The sequence below is a fragment of the Cyanistes caeruleus genome, chromosome 23, assembly GCF_971803275.1.
Source record: "Cyanistes caeruleus chromosome 23, bCyaCae1.hap1.1, whole genome shotgun sequence".
NCBI classification, from domain to species: Eukaryota; Metazoa; Chordata; class Aves; order Passeriformes; family Paridae; genus Cyanistes; species Cyanistes caeruleus.
This window is the reverse complement of record NC_141723.1, coordinates 4696362-4709570: the sequence shown is the minus strand read 5'-3', so window position 1 is coordinate 4709570 and position 13209 is coordinate 4696362. Positions and strand designations below refer to the sequence as shown.

The 13209-nt window shown below is 43.2% G+C and overlaps 1 protein-coding gene across 8 annotated transcripts in view; it reads left to right on the top strand.

Annotated features, from left to right (window-relative positions):
• Positions 1-13209, top strand: part of ARHGEF12 (Rho guanine nucleotide exchange factor 12) — a 67978-nt gene that overhangs the window by 11742 nt on the left and 43027 nt on the right. The window contains exon 1 of one of the 8 annotated variants that reach the window (XM_023941462.2): positions 9291-9450. The exons of the other annotated variants lie outside the window; for them this stretch is intronic. The gene's annotated coding sequence lies outside the window, so the exon portion shown is untranslated. Of the gene's footprint in view, positions 1-9290; positions 9451-13209 lie in introns of those variants that run through there. 8 annotated transcript variants of the gene reach the window in all.

Here is a 13209-nt window from a genome sequence, read left to right as displayed (position 1 = left end):
TTTGGTGTAAGAGTTTGATAATATTTGGAATTGGCAAATATTGTTTGCCAAGCACAGCAGCCCCTTTGAGTACAACTGAAATCCAAAATTTTACACTCAGGTCAAGCATGTTATGGCAATTGCTGCGAGGATGAAATAGTGAGGGGAAAAAGGGGGGAAAAAAAAAGGCAAGCACATGTTTCTTGCAGTCTGGAAAGATGTAGGAATGTTGGTACTGGCTGTAAATGCTGGAGTGGTGTTTACTTTGGATGTTAACCAGTGCAACTTCAGCTGTATGTATGGCACAGCAAACCCTGACCTCCTCTCCCTTTCCCTTTTAGCAGGCTCATTATCAGCTCCCACACTCACCAGTGACACTCCAGCAGTGGTTTTTGGTGTCTGCACCTTCTCACCCCGTGCCTTGGCCTCCCTTTCTGGCCCTGGTAAGCCAGGCACAAGCCCAGGTTTAGGCCAGGTTTCTTTCCTGGCAGGGTGGACGGGAGGTCAGCAGGGCTCCAGTGGAGGGGACAGTCCCGGCTGCTGCTCAGGCATTCTGGAGGAGGCTCTTCCCTCCCCCAGAAACAGAGAATTCAGCTTAGCTGGGAAGGGGGAAGAGGAAACAGCTTTGCAGCAGGCTTGAGTTTTGGGCTGCCTGCAAAACTCTTAAATCCTATCCCTGGAATTCAGCCAAATGAAAAGAAACCTGTCCCTTCCCACTCCCTTCTTTTTTTTTTTTTACCCCTTTTTAAAAAACATTTTAAAATTAATATCTGTTTTATAATCTTCCTGGCCCTGCAGCTCCTGGGAGGTAGCTCTGCTGAGCCTCCTGGCTGGCTGCAATGATGGGAACATCACAGCAGCTCAGAATGTGCTGAAAATTTTGCTCCATCTGTCGCTCTCCATATCCAGAGAAAATGGCTCCTTCAGATCTCCAAACTGATTCTTGGAATACTGATGGGATTTGATCAGCAAAGGTCTCAAGGAACTTGTAGTTTATGTTTGAAATAAGTTTGTTTCTCTGTTTTTTTATTGGGGAATCTGGCTGTGTTCTGGCCTTGCTAATCCAGTCACAATCCCTGGGAATATATATATATTCCCCCCAAATAAATGTTGCTATGGAGTGTATAGAGAGATTTAGGGTTTTCCTTTCTTGAATATTTTTTGTTTAATTAAATGCCTTTTAGATCAAAAAGCTTGCCCCAAAAGAGCATTTCAAAGAGGGTGAAAAATAACAAAGAACATGCAAATAACGAGGTGGGGTTTGTTGCTCTTTTTTTTTTTCCTTTTTGTTAAATAAAAAAAGTTTGTTTGAAATTGGTTGTGGGGATGAGCACAAAGGAGCTCTGGACACTTCAAACAAGGACTGTGACTTGTTTATTTAAATTGTAAATTTAAATGTGAAATCTCTCTTCATCTTCTCCTCTGAGTTGTATTTGGATCACTTTGCCGTGGCAGTAAATTAGAATAAATGTAAAATACAACGAGGAGCTGTATGGCAGTGAGGAGCCCTCTCCAATATCTGGGAATCTCATTCCCTGTGGGATTTTAGGGAATACTCTCTCAGTTGTGCTTAGGTTGGTGGCAGTATTCCTGGATCAATTTCCCAATGGCAGCAAATTCCATGGAAATGTAGAGGAAGAAATGCCCAGTAGCAAATGAATTTGGTCTTGTAGGATCAGGAGCTGCCTGGGCTCTCCCCCTCTCCCTCTTTTCCATCACGTGGAGATGTTTGCTTTAGATTAAAGCACTTCTCTGGCATCCTGGTGGTTTCCCTGCTGCAGAAAATACCTTGGGAGGAGTTGTCTTACTGAGCTGAGAGAAAACTGCATTTCCCTTCGCTTTAATGCACTCAGCACTGACATTCTGCTGGTCACCAGTGCTTAATTTTTACATTTCCAGGTTTCTTGCAGATGTGGTAGCTTTGACAATCTCAATTCCTCAAGCTCAGCTGTTGGTTCTGGTGATAACACAACATTTTGTTAGTCTGTGAGATGTCCATGGCCAGCTGCTGGGTGATGAATGTATCTGGTTGATACAGAGGAAATTGGAAAGGAAGAGCTGTTTTGGCATTTAGAGTTTGCCAGGACAGCAGGGAGAGAGTTGTGTTTTCTTTCAGGCATGGGTGACCCTGATCTAGCTGATAGCAGCCAGCATATTCAGCTTTCTGTAGGCAAGCTGTGTGCGTGCTCTGCTTAAACAGAAATAAAAACACTTCATGTTGTCTATTTGATGATCAAACGTTACCTGGAAAGCGCTCACTGAGTTAAAATTTGCCTGATTTCTGCCCTGCTGCCCCTCCAGAGGAGCAGGAAGCACCTCATGTCCAGCACAGTACAAATGTATTATGATTAAATAACAAAAAAATCAGGTGAATCAGCTGCCAGGCCCCACCAGGGAGGTGCAGTGAGCTGTGTGAACATTCCTGCTTTGGAATCTCGAAGCAGAGGCAGATGCAGGGTTGGATTAAACAATAAAACTTCCTGGCGAGGTTTGAAACCTTCCTGTCCTCCCCATGTGTGCCTTTGGGGCTGGGCTTTAGGGGAAGGGGGAGATGGAGAGCCCTGGAAAAGGCTCAGGGTTATCCACTGGCTGGAGGACAGAGTGAGAAATAAAGCGAATTCTGGGGGAGGTAAACTGGTGTTTGCCTCATTAACAGTACCTGGAAACACTGGGAGCTCTGAATTTGTGTGTTCATGTCCCACTGCTTCAGTGCAACAAAGAAAGTGTGTTTTAATGCATTAAAACAATGGATTTATGCCTTTTCAGAGACTGGGGTGTGAGTACAAGTATCACTACCTTGCATTTTTACTTGGGTTTTGCTTCCCTGCTTTTTGAATTTGGGACTGTAAGGCTGCAGGTGTGGGATAGAATAAAGATAAAGCCAGTCTTGACTTGCTTCTGGGGTCAACATTTTGATGTTGATCCTGTCCTTGAGTCCGTTTATATTTTGTACTGTAAAACTGGGGTGGGATGAAGTTTATAGTGAATTAAAAAGGACCTGCAGAATTCTTTGGAAAGAATAAATGAAGCTCTGCCCCTCCCTCCCCGCTTTTCAACGAATAGTGAGCAGTTCAGAGAGTTTTATAGGCCTGGAAGTATTTATTGCTGACAATTCCCAGCCCTGGAGAGAACCAGAGCAAGGTATTGAGTGCTAAATCCATGGAATCGCTCTTGTGTTTTTTATCTCCCTCTGAATTATGACACAGTTTTAACAACTGTGGGCAGTTTGCTGTGAATGAAATAGATTTTGTCTTAGCAAATGGAGTTTCCCAGCTCTCACTGCTCTCTTTTCAAATTGTCAGCTATAGAATAATTACTTTTCTCTAATTTATGCTGTTTTGGCGTGGACTCAAGTTTGCATTTAGTGCCTGGCATAAATATTATATTTTGGAGCTGCTTTGGGGGGGCCTTTTTAAATTTATTTATTTTTTTTTTTGGTCAGGCTTACTGGAATTGGTTGAACTTAATTCAATGACAGGATAAGCAAAAATTTGTTTAGATAGGCTGTTCTGAAATGTTTAATGCCTTCTAAAATTGTTCATGGTAAAAGATCAAGGAAGGAAACTCCGTGACCTTTTAAATGCAGCTCCACAGAACCCATTTTCCTATGCCAGAAGTCAGCCCAGACAATGAAACTGAAAGAGGGTTCCCTTTCATAAAGGACCTTTCATGTTTTGCTTTTGCAGATTTATTTTTTTTATCACAGATTTAGCAGACTTTACAGCTGTCTTTTAATCAGTTTCCATATTTGTACCAGAACTTTCTTATTTTAATTACTGTCTGTAGAAACCATTCAGCTGCTTGTTGTGTGACACAGTAGAAAATGATAATTTTCTGTAATTCTTTTCTTGGCTTAGATCACTCCAGTAATATCTATTAGCAGCAAATGCACAGAGTTCAAATTTTGTGCAGGATGTTTTAATGATTCAGTGTTTTATTTTTTTGGGGGGGCTGATTTTTAAAGCACTTTGCTGAGGGTTAATGCAGCCGTGCATTAAGAGCAGACAGCTGTGGTTCAGCCTTGTAATGATTGACTCTAAACTGGGTTGCCAGTCTAATCCTAACTTGTGCTGATCTGGGCTTTTTGCTCAGCTGCCTGCAGCCCAGGAGGTGGGTTTTGTCCAGAGCACAGGATTTGGGTGGTGAATCATCCTAAATAATAAATTGAGTTGTATCTCCAGCGATAAAGTTGATTTTCCCACCCACTCACTTTACCAGTTTCTCCCCTGTCTAAATCACCTTTGCGTTTTCCTTTGTGGTTAGGAGTTCTGCATGTGATTCAATCTTTTATTTCTTCTGTGCCAGTTTTAATTTGAATTTTCCCTGGCATGGTGCAGATACTGTCCTCAGGTTTCACTCAGTGTCTGCTACAGCCTGTGATTGTATTTGAAAAATTGAGGGGTTTTCTTAAGGCATTCTCGTCTCCATCCTAAAAACATTTGCTTAACTATTAAATAGCAAAATGCTGTGAAAATTGAAAGTTTGCAGGAATTCTGGCATGTGCATTGCCTTCCAAAATAAGTTGAATGTGCCAAATATCTGTGATTTTCTGTACATCACAAGGTGCCACAGACTTGTGTCACTTATTTTTCAAAAAAGGAATTCTGGTACCGATGTAAGGCAGAATGGCTGATCTGGACAGCATTCCCACTTCAACTTTGATTTCCTTTTTTTGCTGCAAAAACGATTTCCTGTTTCTGTACCTCAGTTTTCAGTTTTTCCAGTAATTGAAGGAGCTGAAGTAATGAAGGGTTTGTCTATGTGAAGCAGTGGGTTTGGAAAACGATTACTTTATCTGCTCTAAGCTGTCCTTAAGTTGTCTCCTCTGACTTGCAGAAATTCCTGAGAGGAAGTCTTTAACTTCCAGTGCCTCTTATGTAACCCAGCATAGTTGGGATAACAAAATGAAATATTAACTCATTTGTTCATCAGGTTGTTTCCTGCTTTCCATAAAACACATCCAGAGCAGCCAGAGAGAAAATTTCTTAGTCCTTTTCTGCTTGTGAGTGGCTGAGAGCAATAAAAGGTTTTGACACAACACACAGACTCTTTTTTGATGAAGAAAAGAAAATATAAAATTCCCCACGCTTGATTAAAGTGCAGTTCCGTGCCTCTAACACCTTTATGATTTTTTGTGGGATGTACTGACAGAACAGGCTGTGATTTTTGTGCTTGGAAACACTCAGGTGTTTCTCAGATGTGTCTAAAAGGGGTTGGTCATTGAGTGGACTATGAGTCCTTGCTGAAATATGTCAGATTTCTCACATTTCTTCTTGTCTGTACTTTTATATTTACACATTCTCTCCAAAAACCCCATAGCAGTCTTCTGCTAGTTCCTGTTTATTTAGGATGTGTGGGATGGGTTTTATTCTTGGACCTAAAATAGGAGAGATGAACATTCTGAGCCCAAAGAGAGAATGAGGGTCGGTGCTAATATAAAACTCTGTGGAGTATTTGGATATTCTGATGGGGGAATGGGCACCCATTCTCTCACTGATAATTTTTGGGGCTAATAAAACACGTTGGCAAGCTTTTTATTTATTGGTGTGATGTGTTATAATATTAGGGATCCACTGCTTTAAAATGCACGTGTCCATCTGTCCCATATCCTGGTCAATCTAGCAATGACAGATTTTTTTCATCCACGCCTGTTTGAACTTCCCAAAAATTCTGAGCGAGGTTTGGCCTTTCCAGCTCAGCTGCAAATAGCAAATCATGGAATTCCAGGCTGGGGTGGCTTTGGAGGGACCTTGAAAGTGATTTTGTCCCACGGGCAGGGACACCTTTCTCTATCCCACGTTGCTCCAGCGTGGCCATGGACACTTCCAGGGATCCAGGGGCAGCCTCCAAGGTGTTCCCACATCCCAAACAGGATCCTGAGAGTTTGGTGTGTTGGAGGCTGAGGATTTCCTGGCAGGGCTCCCCCAGCAGTGGCAGGATGGGATGCTGAGCTCCTCCTGGCTTCTTTCCACAGGGGTGTGGGCTCCGTTCCTCGGGGACCGCTCGGCTTCCGCCCCACGGAGCTCTGGGAAAGCTCTGCTTTTCCCAGGCCTGGCTCCTATTGGGGTAAAGGTCTGGAAATTCTGTGTCAATATTTACCATAGCCCAGCCTGAGCAGCTCAGAGCTGGGATTGAATGAGGAGGAAAGAATTCCTTAATCAATACAAAATATCGGGGACCGAAATTGCTGTTCCTTGCAAAGAAGGATGGAGCACGGAGATTCCAAAATTCTGGAAAATGAAACTTGGGATGTTCAGGCTTGGGTTTTATGTAATGTTTTAGAAGCGCTTCTTTAACTTAATTTTCATGCAGTTTATTATTCTTAATTCTAAATAGGCAAAAACAATTCTCTGAGTTGTTTGCTACTTATTCCTACCTCATCTTTCCCATGTTCTTACGAGAGATTTCTGTGTTTAATTATGCTTTTTTTTTCCATACTTTTTCCCTTACCCTCCTTCCCTGCTGTTGTCCAGGACTGTAGAAATCCCCTTGGATTTAAAACAGTGATATTCCATTTTCAGCCCTCGCCATTTCTTGGCTATCTCTAATTTCTCCTAAAAACCTGATTGCATCAGACTTTCTTGCTTTTTATGGTAATTTTTTTTTTTTCTTCCCCTCCTCCAAATTGTTTTCTTATTATGTCCTGTGACTGAGCGTGCTGGGGGAAGGAAATCTGGGAAATCAGAGTAGGAAGCAAGATAGAAACTTCCATTCCTGAATCTTTCTTGTTTTTACACAATTTCCTGGCAGCTGCGTTGGTTTGCACTTGAAAGGGACGTATTGTGTTGCTTTCTCTCCAAAACTGTAGATAAAACAGAAATAAAAATTAATTCTGTAATTTTTAAAAGTTAATTATTTCCAGAAACAAAAAAAAAACCCAGACAGTTAAGTCTTACATGACTGTGCCCTAAAGTTCTTTTTTTCTTTATACTAAATGTTTTTCCTGATAGGCTGAACTTTCATTTGGATTCTTCAAAGTCTGTTTGACTTCTTTATAACGAAGAGAAGCTGCAATATCCATTTCTGACCCTTTTATGCTTGTTTTATGCTACAAATGCATTTATTTTCCCAAGCGCTCATGCCAGTACCAGAATTGTTAAGTTTCAGGGAATTGAAAATGTCCCTTCTGAGTTAAAAGCCTTAAAGAATATTCCTTTTGTACTCCTGGTTCCTCCTCACTGACTTTAATGACTTCAAGTTAAATATTTTGCATGAAAATTTAAAATGAATGAATTTGAGGGTCTTTTTGCAAGGATTTTATGTGACACAAGCACATCTATAATAGACATAAATATGTAAAATACATAAATATATAAAATACACAAATATATAAAAATAATACTCTATCATGTCTTACGTATTTTTATGATTGTAAAGCAACCTTAAATTTGTGGTACGGATAAACTGGAGGAAGGCAGCTGGGAAATGAGAATTTGCTCTGTACAGTGAAGGAAATGGGAAATATTAATGTTTTAACCAAAATATCATTTAGCAAATTAAGGTTTATTGGTGGGTTAGATTGTCCCATCTGTGTTTCACTTGATGGTGAGGAGCATTAGGGAGAAAAATGTGGAAATGCTTGATTTCAGAATGTAACCCAAGTTTAAAAATATCTCTGTTTTGACACCCTCAGCAGAGGCTGTTTGGTGCATGTGATTCTCACATGAACAAACTGGATCCAAAGCCTTGCTCTGGGATTTGCAGCCCCTTTTCCCTGCCTTCCTTAACTCTGTGATTCCACTTTGGTTAAAAACCCCATTATTGATCATTTCTTCCCGAGGATTGTGACAGGAAGGGGTGTTCCTGTGAGGATCTGAGCTGCTCCTGGCCTGGCTTTCTCCTTCCCCTCCAGGTTACCATTTTCTTCTGGAGAGCTGACATTTTCTGATTTGTGAAATTCCTAGAAAATTGAGGAGCTGGGCAAACGTTTCAAAATAGGAACCAATGAGACAGAGCCCTCTGCTATTTCGAAAATGATAATGCATACCACTGGGAAAGGGAGAAGCATGGAAAATACAAGTTCTGGCTGGGAAATTATTGCGTGGAGCAGGGAGATGGAGGGGTAGGAGTTGATTTCTTTGGCTTCCTGTCTTCTGGGTAATTGCAGCCTTGCTGCAGTTGTGGCTTGGAGATGATGCTTGGTACCAGCATCTGTTGGACAGGCTGAAAAATTTGGTCATGAGAACTGAGGGAAATGCAAAAAGAAAATAACTCTTATTAATATATTAAAGTGGTTTGCTGCAGTTTCATTTTTTAATAGGCCTCATGATTTGGCAAGGGGAAAAAAAAGCCAAACTGAATTTAATGAGGAGTTGGGTAATTCAAGTCAAATCACCAAAAATGAGTTTGGTGGAGTTCTCTGGGGTTTATGGCAAGGACTAAAATAGAGATCTTGGTTTTTCCCTGCTCTGTCTGTACGTGGCAGTTTGGCCGATTGTTAATGGAGAGCCGGAGCCCGGGGCGTGCTTGGAGCCCTGGGAAGATTTACATTAATCAAACACAAACAGACAGTGTAGCGTGAAGAAATTTCTATCCCGCCAGCACTGCTCCCAAACTTCATTAGGTTATTGGGGCAGAAAAAGAAAACAGCCCCTTCACCCTGCAATCCTTCCCCAGGGCTTGACCACTTGGGGAAGCTCAAAAACCTCACAGCCCCTCTGGTTTGACCTCTGAGTTTTCCCTCTGTGCGTGGCAGAGAGGGGCAGTGCTTGGTTCTCCCTTTTTCCCTGCCTGCCCACTCCTGAATCAATCCAGAGGTTGTGTTTTCCTGCTGCTGGGCTCTGCTTTTCCAGGTGCCATGCGATGTAAAACGCCCGGAAAGCCAAATGACGTGCCCAGCGTGGCACAGCGTGACCCTGGGAAAGGCTGGAAGTGGATTGAGGGGAAAATCTCAGTGCCCTCTGCCAAGCCTTTGTTCCTGTGCCTCGTGATGCAGCTCCGTGGATCAGTGTTGGGATTTCATGGTGGGAATGCACACAAATCTGTATTTATATATATATATATGTGTGTGTATATATATATATGTTTATATAGATGCACACAGAACAAACATACCCATCCACCACATATACATAAATATAAATATATATTTTTCTGCCCGCCAGGACAGCTGGAAATGGTGAATTTTAAAATCCCAGCTCTCTCTCTCTCTCTCTCTCTCTCTCCCTCCTGCTTCCCTGTTGCTGTGGGCTGGCCATGGATGCTGCTCTCCCTGTGCCCATGAGCAGCCCTGGCTGATGCTGCTTGGGAGGAGGTGGGAGAGAAGAGGTGGAGTTTCTTCCCTCCTCTGAGTGGTCAGTGAACAATCAGGCAGATGCCTCCCAAGGATACCCGAGGAGAAGCCTGAAAACACCGGGAAGCTGCCAAAGGGGGCAGCTCAGGCTCCTTGGGGAGGATTTGGGATCAGAGCACTCCCCCTGGGAATGGGCTTTTGGGATGTCCCTGCTCAGCTGACTTTGGCGTGTGGAACAGGTAATACAGAGCCTTTGTTCCTATTCCCTGAGCCAGGAATACCTTCCCTGAATGCACAGCAGAGAGAAAGGATTTTTTTTTTCCTTTAATATCTACTGGAAAAAAGGGTGGGAGGGGAGGTTTGTCTCCCTTTTTTTCCCCTTTCCTCTTTTAATAGCTGCTATGTGCAAGTGAGTTACTCCTTTGTATTTTTGTTGTGAAAATGGCCAGTTTAATGTGTTTGCCGTGAAAATCTATGTCTTGGTGTCTGAGCTCAAGAACAAAGGTTTTGACAGCCTGGAAAGATGCTTTAGATGTAGCTGCTGGCAGCACTCCCTTCTTTCCATTTCCCAGTAATTCCATACCAGACCCTCCTCACCAGCCACAGGGAATGTGATTTTTGATAAGCTGATATTTTATGCATGTTGATGTTAAATTAGCTGTTGGTGCTCAGGCAACCATCTCTGAGTGTTTTGGGTGGGGTTTATTTTTCTGAATACATTTTTCACTGATTTATTTCTTTTGGTTATTTTATTGTATTGTAAAGTGTCCTAAAATTTAAACAAATTGTATCAGTCACAGTGATGGTGTGGACAGATTTGCAGCAATGTTGCTACAGTGACAGCCATCAGCAGTGAGAGAAAATGCAGTGTTTGGTACTGATCTATAAGGTTGTGATGTAAAAAGGCTGTGAGATGCTGGGGGGATTTGTTTTTTTTTTGAATATAAACACAAATACAGCCAGTGAGGGCTGGCAGTTCTCATCACCCTGCCTGGTGAGGGGGAGGCACCACGAGCTGAAGGTGTCACTGAACCCAGTGGGGAAACAACTCCAATCTGGCATTGCAGTTTCTGCTGCCTTGGTTATCTCCATACCCATTCCACATATCTTGAGGAATTTGCTGCAGTCACCTTTTAGCAGCTGGGAGCTTTCCTGAATAAATATTTGTTTGGGATTTTTTTTTTTTTTTTTTCTTTTGCTTGTATTTTTATTTATTTTACGAGACCCAAGAGGCAAATACTAATACAAACACATCCAGAGACCTATTAATAGCTCTGGGTTTGACTCACAGCCTGTTCTCAGGATCTTGAGCCATTTTACAAGGAGCTTCACTCCTGGATTTTTATCTTCCATTTTACAGTTGAAGAAGCAGGGCTTGATGTTGCCGAGAAATCTGAATCCTGTGTTCTGCTCAGTCCCTCCCAGTCAGTCTTTCTGGATTTGTGCTGTAGTTTAGATGGAGGGGAGATGAAATGGGAAGGAGGAAAGCATGCCACAGATGCCTGTGTACATTTTTTCCCCTCCTCATGCAATGTGTGCTATGTGTATCTTTTCTCTTGTGTTTTATGGGCCAGAGCTGTGTTTCAGGGGAGAAAAAATTGGTTTGCATGTCCCAGAAGCCTTTTTCTTTTTCTTGGGCCATTTATACAACTGAGAGAGCTTCAGCACTGCTAATCTCTTTATAGCTCAGCTGACATCACATTTTCTTTTTTTGGAAAACTGCAGTGTATGGTGGAGAAACTTTCCGTGGATGCTTCTAAAATCTGAGGGAATGCTGGGACAGAAACCCTGCTGGGATATGTGGAAGCCAGCAAGGTGAAATGCTCATTTAGTTGCATACTTGGAATTTAGGCTCAAATAGTTTGGTTGCCCTTGGTGTTTGTATCTACAGGAGTAAAACTTCAGCAGAATTAGCTGTGAAGGACTAAGAGCTAAAAATACACTGTACAGGTTAAGCAACACTGTGGTAATGATTTCTTGATTCTCTCCATGCTGCAGCTTTCCTTTGTAAAACTGTGGATCCAATTTTTCCCTTGGTGTAAATTAAGCCACTGGGAGCACTCTGCCTTTGGGTGGTTTTAGACATATTAACTGTAAATTAGTTTATGGCAGCTGGGAAACATTTAGAAGCTCTGCAGAGGTCAGAGGGGGTGGATGCTGTCTGCACATCCCATGCAGAATGGGTGTAATTTGGCCAAAGGTTCGTCACTGAGTGGGAGAAGGGAAGGCAGGGCTGGAAATGCTTTTGGGTTGAGTGTCTGCTTAGCTTTGAACTCATAAACTGCTGGTTCTGATGAGCAGGCAAGTCTTGGCTTACATTTCCAGAGCAGTAAATGCACATCAACCTTTACAACAACCTAACGAGGGCTGGAGGAAAATTTAAATTATCACAAGGTGTCTGCTGACCTCGTTTGTCACAGGAGTAACTTAAGGGAACTTTTGGGTTGTGCAGTAGGTCAGAGGAACTGGGAACAGCTTGGGGATGTGTGAACCCACAGGGGAAGGTGTTGCTGAGCTCTTGTGCTGCTGCTGATGTTGTCAGGTCGTAGCTGCATCTGTGTCAGAGGAAATCACAGCATTCCAGGATGGTTTGGGTTGGAAAGGACCTTAAAGATCATCCCTGTCCCATGGGCAGGGACACCTTCCACTACCCCAGCTTGTTCCAACCAGGCCTTGGGCACTTCCAGGGATCCAGGGATGCCCCAACTTGTCTGGGCACCTGTGCCAGGGCCTGCCCACCCTCCCAGGGAACAATTCCTTCCCAATACCCAATCTAACCCTGCTCTCTGGCAGTTTGGAGCCATTCCCTGTGTCCTGTCACTCCAGGCCCTCGTAAAGAGTCTCTCCATCTTTCCTGCAGCTCCTTTGTGTCCTGCAAGGCCACAATGAGGTCACCCCAAAGCCTTTTCTTCTCCAGGCCAAACAATCCCAGTTCTCCCAGCTTTTCCTCTGCTCCCCTTGGTGGCAGTGACACAAGAGACCAGGCAAAGCTGGTAATGCTGAGGAGCACGACGACAGCTTGGCCTTGTCAGTTCTTCAAAACATCTTTTGAAAGACACACAGGAAGAACAATAAATGTCTCACTGCAGGTTCTTGAGAACACTCTCAGTAGTTCCAGGCCATGGAGGTGTGGTGTTCCTGTGCCAGGCAGCTGCACTCACTCCCCAGAAATGTGAACTCTGGGCCAAATACTCCTCTGTGCCTCTGAACCTTGTACATATATTTGCAAAACCTAAAGCTGCCTAATTGGAGGCAGCGTTACGCTATTTTGAAAGTGACATTTCCAGTTGTATTACGTGTGTTGGGGTTGGTGTTGTGTTTTTTTTTTCCTCTCCTCCCTTTCTAATTGCTGTCTTTTGCTGTTTTTAAGGACTGTTTCCACACCAGGCTCGTTGCTGGTTCATAACAACCACAAGCTGGGTATGGCATTAATAAGGAACTAGGCTTGGTGCCTAATGAAATGCAAAAAGTGCTCCCCACGCTGGGGCAGCACGAGTGATCCCAGCCCTGGGCGTGTGTGTGTGTGTGTCAGGTGAAAGCAAATCCCAAGGCACTGCACAGCTTTGGGTCTCTCTGCTCTGCTTAGGAGAACAAAATTGTCTTATTCCTTTGATTTTTGGGGGCAGTTCACTGTTAAGCTGTTGCAGACGCCGTGGAGGAGGAGCGGTGCTGCTGCCACTGAGCCAGCTCTGCGTTGCAATTATTGGCAAGCAAAGCAAACATTTCATTTCCCTGTAATTAGCTGCAGTTTAGGGAGGGCAGGTTAATTTGGACTCCACGCCCTGTCTGCACAAGAAACCCTGGTGCTTGATTTGATTCTTTCAGGCTGTGGGCAGAGGGGTTTAAAAGGATTTTTCAGAGGTGAAAGCTGGAGGAATGAATCACAACAAATGTGTTCTACCCCTCTTCCTTCCCTTCTTCCAAGTAGCAAAAGCTCAGGATGCAAAGATGATGTGAAAATATGGAGAAAATTGGGTATTTTGGGGCTCTTCTAGTGT